Genomic DNA, 6,000 nt, shown 5'->3' on the forward strand with positions numbered 1-6,000 from the left:
ATGACTGCTTTTGGTTAGTAGTGACCCCTGGTGGCTAATAGTTATAAGCTGCAAATGGTAAAGTGAGCTGATTATATAGATATATATATATAAATATATATATTTATAGTTAGAAAGATAGCCAGATAGACAGATCGATAGATAGATATTTATTTCAATGAAATCATTTCTTGATAAAACTGATTGTTTTTGGCTAGGAATTTCTGTATTGTAATATTTAGGAAAAAAGATTACTTGTCCTAACCAAAAGCAGCAAATCGGCCTATTACAATACTGTGAATTGATCGAGGGTATGCCTTAGCCCCAAGGAGGTGAGCACTGTTTAACTGATGCCAATAAGTCCTCGTTAGTATATTGGTCAGTATCCCTGCCTGTCACGCGGGAGACCGGGGTTCAATTCCCCGACGGGGAGGCGATTCCTTTTATTCACACAATTAAATAAAATGATGTACTTTCTAACATTGTAAAATATATCTGTCATTATCCTTGCCTATTCTGATTGAGAAAAAAGGTTGAATTCACTGATGGCCAAAATGCTTACTGATGTGTTAACTGAAATTCATAATATGCTCTGAATATTTCAATATGCACAGGCGTACCATCAAAAACACTTTACATCTGCATTCTCTTGGAAAATGAGATGAAGCAGTGGTGAATCCTAGGCTGCTGTTCCACTCGATTGGCACAATTTATAAGTAGAATGACTGCTTTTGGTTAGTAGTGACCCCTGGTGGCTAATAGTTGTAAGCTGCAAATGGTAAAGTGAGCTGATTATATAGATATATATATATAAATATATATATTGATAGTTAGAAAGATAGCCAGATAGACAGATCGATAGATAGATATTTATTTCAATGAAATAATTTCTTGATAAAACTGATTGTTTTTGGCTAGGAATTTCTGTATTGTAATATTTAGGAAAAAAGATTACTTGTCCTAACCAAAAGCAGCAAATCTGCCTATTACAATACTGTGAATTGATCGAGGGTATGCCTTAACCCCATGGAGGTGAGCACTGTTTTACTGATGCCAATAAGTCCTCGTTAGTATAGTGGTCAGTATCCCCGCCTGTCACGCCGGAGACCGGGGTTCAATTCCCCGACGGGGAGGCGATTCCTTTTATTCACACAATTAAATAAAATGATGTACTTTCTAACATTGTAAAATATATCTGTCATTATCCTTGCCTATTCCGATTGAGAAAAAAGGTGGAATTCACCGATGGCCAAAATGCTTACTGATGTGTTAACTGAAATTCATAATATGCTCTGAATATTTCAATATGCACAGGCGTACCATCAAAAACACTTTACATCTGCATTCTCTTGGAAAATGAGATGAAGCAGTGGTGAATCCTAGGTTGCTGTTCCACTCGATTGGCACCATTTACAAGTAGAATGACTGCTTTTGGTTAGTAGTGACCCCTGGTGGCTAATAGTTATAAGCTGCAAATGGTAAAGTGAGCTGATTATATAGATATATATATATAAATATATATATTGATAGTTAGAAAGATAGCCAGATAGACAGATCGATAGATAGATATTTATTTCAATGAAATAATTTCTTGATAAAACTGATTGTTTTTGGCTAGGAATTTCTGTATTGTAATATTTAGGAAAAAAGAATACTTGTCCTAACCAAAAGCAGCAAATCTGCCTATTACAATACTGTGAATTGATCGAGGGTATGCCTTAACCCCAAGGAGGTGAGCACTGTTTAACTGATGCCAATAAGTCCTCGTTAGTATAGTGGTCAGTATCCCCGCCTGTCACGTGGGAGACCGGGGTTCAATTACCCGACGGGGAGGCGATTCCTTTTATTCACACAATTAAATAAAATGATGTACTTTCTAACATTGTAAAATATATCTGTCATTATCCTTGCCTATTCCGATAGGGAAAAAAGGTTGAATTCACTGATGGCCAAAATGCTTACTGATGTGTTAACTGAAATTCATAATATGCTCTGAATATTTCAATATGCACAGGCGTACCATCAAAAACACTTTACATCTGCATTCTCTTGGAAAATGAGATGAAGCAGTGGTGAATCCTAGGCTGCTGTTCCACTCGATTGGCACAATTTACAAGTAGAATGACTGCTTTTGGTTAGTAGTGACCCCTGGTGGCTAATAGTTATAAGCTGCAAATGGTAAAGTGAGCTGATTATATAGATATATATATATAAATATATATATTGATAGTTAGAAAGATAGCCAGATAGACAGATCGATAGATAGATATTTATTTCAATGAAATAATTTCTTGATAAAACTGATTGTTTTTGGCTAGGAATTTCTGTATTGTAATATTTAGGAAAAAAGATTACTTGTCCTAACCAAAAGCAGCAAATCTGCCTATTACAATACTGTGAATTGATCGAGGGTATGCCTTAACCCCATGGAGGTGAGCACTGTTTAACTGATGCCAATAAGTCCTCGTTAGTATATTGGTCAGTATCCCCGCCTGTCACGCGGGAGACCGGGGTTCAATTCCCCGACGGGGAGGCGATTCCTTTTATTCACACAATTAAATAAAATGATGTACTTTCTAACATTGTAAAATATATCTGTCATTATCCTTGCCTATTCCGATTGAGAAAAAAGGTGGAATTCACCGATGGCCAAAATGCTTACTGATGTGTTAACTGAAATTCATAATATGCTCTGAATATTTCAATATGCACAGGCGTACCATCAAAAACACTTTACATCTGCATTCTCTTGGAAAATGAGATGAAGCAGTGGTGAATCCTAGGCTGCTGTTCCACTCGATTGGCACCATTTACAAGTAGAATGACTGCTTTTGGTTAGTAGTGACCCCTGGTGGCTAATAGTTATAAGCTGCAAATGGTAAAGTGAGCTGATTATATAGATATATATATATAAATATATATATTGATAGTTAGAAAGATAGCCAGATAGACAGATCGATAGATAGATATTTGTTTCAATGAAATAATTTCTTGATAAAACTGATTGTTTTTGGCTAGGAATTTCTGTATTGTAATATTTAGGAAAAAAGATTACTTGTCCTAACCAAAAGCAGCAAATCTGCCTATTACAATACTGTGAATTGATCGAGGGTATGCCTTAACCCCAAGGAGGTGAGCACTGTTTAACTGATGCCAATAAGTCCTCGTTAGTATAGTGGTCAGTATCCCCGCCTGTCACGCGGGAGACCGGGGTTCAATTCCCCGACGGGGAGGCGATTCCTTTTATTCACACAATTAAATAAAATGATGTACTTTCTAACATTGTAAAATATATCTGTCATTATCCTTGCCTATTCCGATAGGGAAAAAAGGTTGAATTCACTGATGGCCAAAATGCTTACTGATGTGTTAACTGAAATTCATAATATGCTCTGAATATTTCAATATGCACAGGCGTACCATCAAAAACACTTTACATCTGCATTCTCTTGGAAAATGAGATGAAGCAGTGGTGAATCCTAGGCTGCTGTTCCACTCGATTGGCACAATTTACAAGTAGAATGACTGCTTTTGGTTAGTAGTGACCCCTGGTGGCTAATAGTTATAAGCTGCAAATGGTAAAGTGAGCTGATTATATAGATATATATATATAAATATATATATTGATAGTTAGAAAGATAGCCAGATAGACAGATCGATAGATAGATATTTATTTCAATGAAATAATTTCTTGATAAAACTGATTGTTTTTGGCTAGGAATTTCTGTATTGTAATATTTAGGAAAAAAGATTACTTGTCCTAACCAAAAGCAGCAAATCTGCCTATTACAATACTGTGAATTGATCGAGGGTATGCCTTAACCCCATGGAGGTGAGCACTGTTTAACTGATGCCAATAAGTCCTCGTTAGTATATTGGTCAGTATCCCCGCCTGACACGCGGGAGACCGGGGTTCAATTCCCCGACGGGGAGGCGATTCCTTTTATTCACACAATTAAATAAAATGATGTACTTTCTAACATTGTAAAATATATCTGTCATTATCCTTGCCTATTCCGATTGAGAAAAAAGGTGGAATTCACCGATGGCCAAAATGCTTACTGATGTGTTAACTGAAATTCATAATATGCTCTGAATATTTCAATATGCACAGGCGTACCATCAAAAACACTTTACATCTGCATTCTCTTGGAAAATGAGATGAAGCAGTGGTGAATCCTAGGCTGCAGTTCCACTCGATTGGCACCATTTACAAGTAGAATGACTGCTTTTGGTTAGTAGTGACCCCTGGTGGCTAATAGTTATAAGCTGCAAATGGTAAAGTGAGCTGATTATATAGATATATATATATAAATATATATATTGATAGTTAGAAAGATAGCCAGATAGACAGATCGATAGATAGATATTTATTTCAATGAAATAATTTCTTGATAAAACTGATTGTTTTTGGCTAGGAATTTCTGTATTGTAATATTTAGGAAAAAAGATTACTTGTCCTAACCAAAAGCAGCAAATCTGCCTATTACAATACTGTGAATTGATCGAGGGTATGCCTTAACCCCAAGGAGGTGAGCACTGTTTAACTGATGCCTATAAGTCCTCGTTAGTATAGTGGTCAGTATCCCCGCCTGTCACGCGGGAGACCGGGGTTCAAATCCCCGACGGGGAGGCGATTCCTTTTATTCACACAATTAAATAAAATGATGTACTTTCTAACATTGTAAAATATATCTGTCATTATCCTTGCCTATTCCGATAGGGAAAAAAGGTTGAATTCACTGATGGCCAAAATGCTTACTGATGTGTTAACTGAAATTCATAATATGCTCTGAATATTTCAATATGCACAGGCGTACCATCAAAAACACTTTACATCTGCATTCTCTTGGAAAATGAGATGAAGCAGTGGTGAATCCTAGGCTGCTGTTCCACTCGATTGGCACAATTTACAAGTAGAATGACTGCTTTTGGTTAGTAGTGACCCCTGGTGGCTAATAGTTATAAGCTGCAAATGGTAAAGTGAGCTGATTATATAGATATATATATATAAATATATATATTGATAGTTAGAAAGATAGCCAGATAGACAGATCGATAGATAGATATTTATTTCAATGAAATAATTTCTTGATAAAACTGATTGTTTTTGGCTAGGAATTTCTGTATTGTAATATTTAGGAAAAAAGATTACTTGTCCTAACCAAAAGCAGCAAATCTGCCTATTACAATACTGTGAATTGATCGAGGGTATGCCTTAACCCCATGGAGGTGAGCACTGTTTAACTGATGCCAATAAGTCCTCGTTAGTATATTGGTCAGTATCCCCGCCTGTCACGCGGGAGACCGGGGTTCAATTCCCCGACGGGGAGGCGATTCCTTTTATTCACACAATTAAATAAAATGATGTACTTTCTAACATTGTAAAATATATCTGTCATTATCCTTGCCTATTCCGATTGAGAAAAAAGGTGGAATTCACCGATGGCCAAAATGCTTACTGATGTGTTAACTGAAATTCATAATATGCTCTGAATATTTCAATATGCACAGGCGTACCATCAAAAACACTTTACATCTGCATTCTCTTGGAAAATGAGATGAAGCAGTGGTGAATCCTAGGCTGCTGTTCCACTCGATTGGCACCATTTACAAGTAGAATGACTGCTTTTGGTTAGTAGTGACCCCTGGTGGCTAATAGTTATAAGCTGCAAATGGTAAAGTGAGCTGATTATATAGATATATATATATAAATATATATATTGATAGTTAGAAAGATAGCCAGATAGACAGATCGATAGATAGATATTTATTTCAATGAAATAATTTCTTGATAAAACTGATTGTTTTTGGCTAGGAATTTCTGTATTGTAATATTTAGGAAAAAAGATTACTTGTCCTAACCAAAAGCAGCAAATCTGCCTATTACAATACTGTGAATTGATCGAGGGTATGCCTTAACCCCAAGGAGGTGAGCACTGTTTAACTGATGCCTATAAGTCCTCGTTAGTATAGTGGTCAGTATCCCCGCCTGTCACGCGGGAGACCGGGGTTCAAATC

The 6,000-nt window shown here is 36.4% G+C and overlaps 4 non-coding genes across 4 annotated transcripts in view; all 4 read left to right on the forward strand.

The window, feature by feature from the left end:
* The first annotated feature begins 3,140 nt into the window (after positions 1-3,140).
* On the forward strand, positions 3,141-3,212 carry TRNAD-GUC (transfer RNA aspartic acid (anticodon GUC)). The gene has a single exon. It is a non-coding gene; the product is annotated as a tRNA-Asp (tRNA).
* Positions 3,213-3,840: 628 nt separating this feature from the next.
* On the forward strand, positions 3,841-3,912 carry TRNAV-GAC (transfer RNA valine (anticodon GAC)). The gene has a single exon. It is a non-coding gene; the product is annotated as a tRNA-Val (tRNA).
* Positions 3,913-4,540: 628 nt separating this feature from the next.
* On the forward strand, positions 4,541-4,612 carry TRNAD-GUC (transfer RNA aspartic acid (anticodon GUC)). Its single transcript has one exon. It is a non-coding gene; the product is annotated as a tRNA-Asp (tRNA).
* Positions 4,613-5,940: 1,328 nt separating this feature from the next.
* The window catches only part of TRNAD-GUC (transfer RNA aspartic acid (anticodon GUC)), a 72-nt gene continuing 12 nt past the window's right edge, over positions 5,941-6,000 (forward strand). Inside the window, exon 1 of the tRNA in view lies at positions 5,941-6,000. This exon is cut by the window's right edge and continues 12 nt beyond it. This is a non-coding gene — a tRNA (tRNA-Asp).

Source organism: Lissotriton helveticus, chromosome 1_2, assembly GCF_964261635.1.
Source record: "Lissotriton helveticus chromosome 1_2, aLisHel1.1, whole genome shotgun sequence".
In the NCBI taxonomy this organism is placed as follows: Eukaryota; Metazoa; Chordata; class Amphibia; order Caudata; family Salamandridae; genus Lissotriton; species Lissotriton helveticus.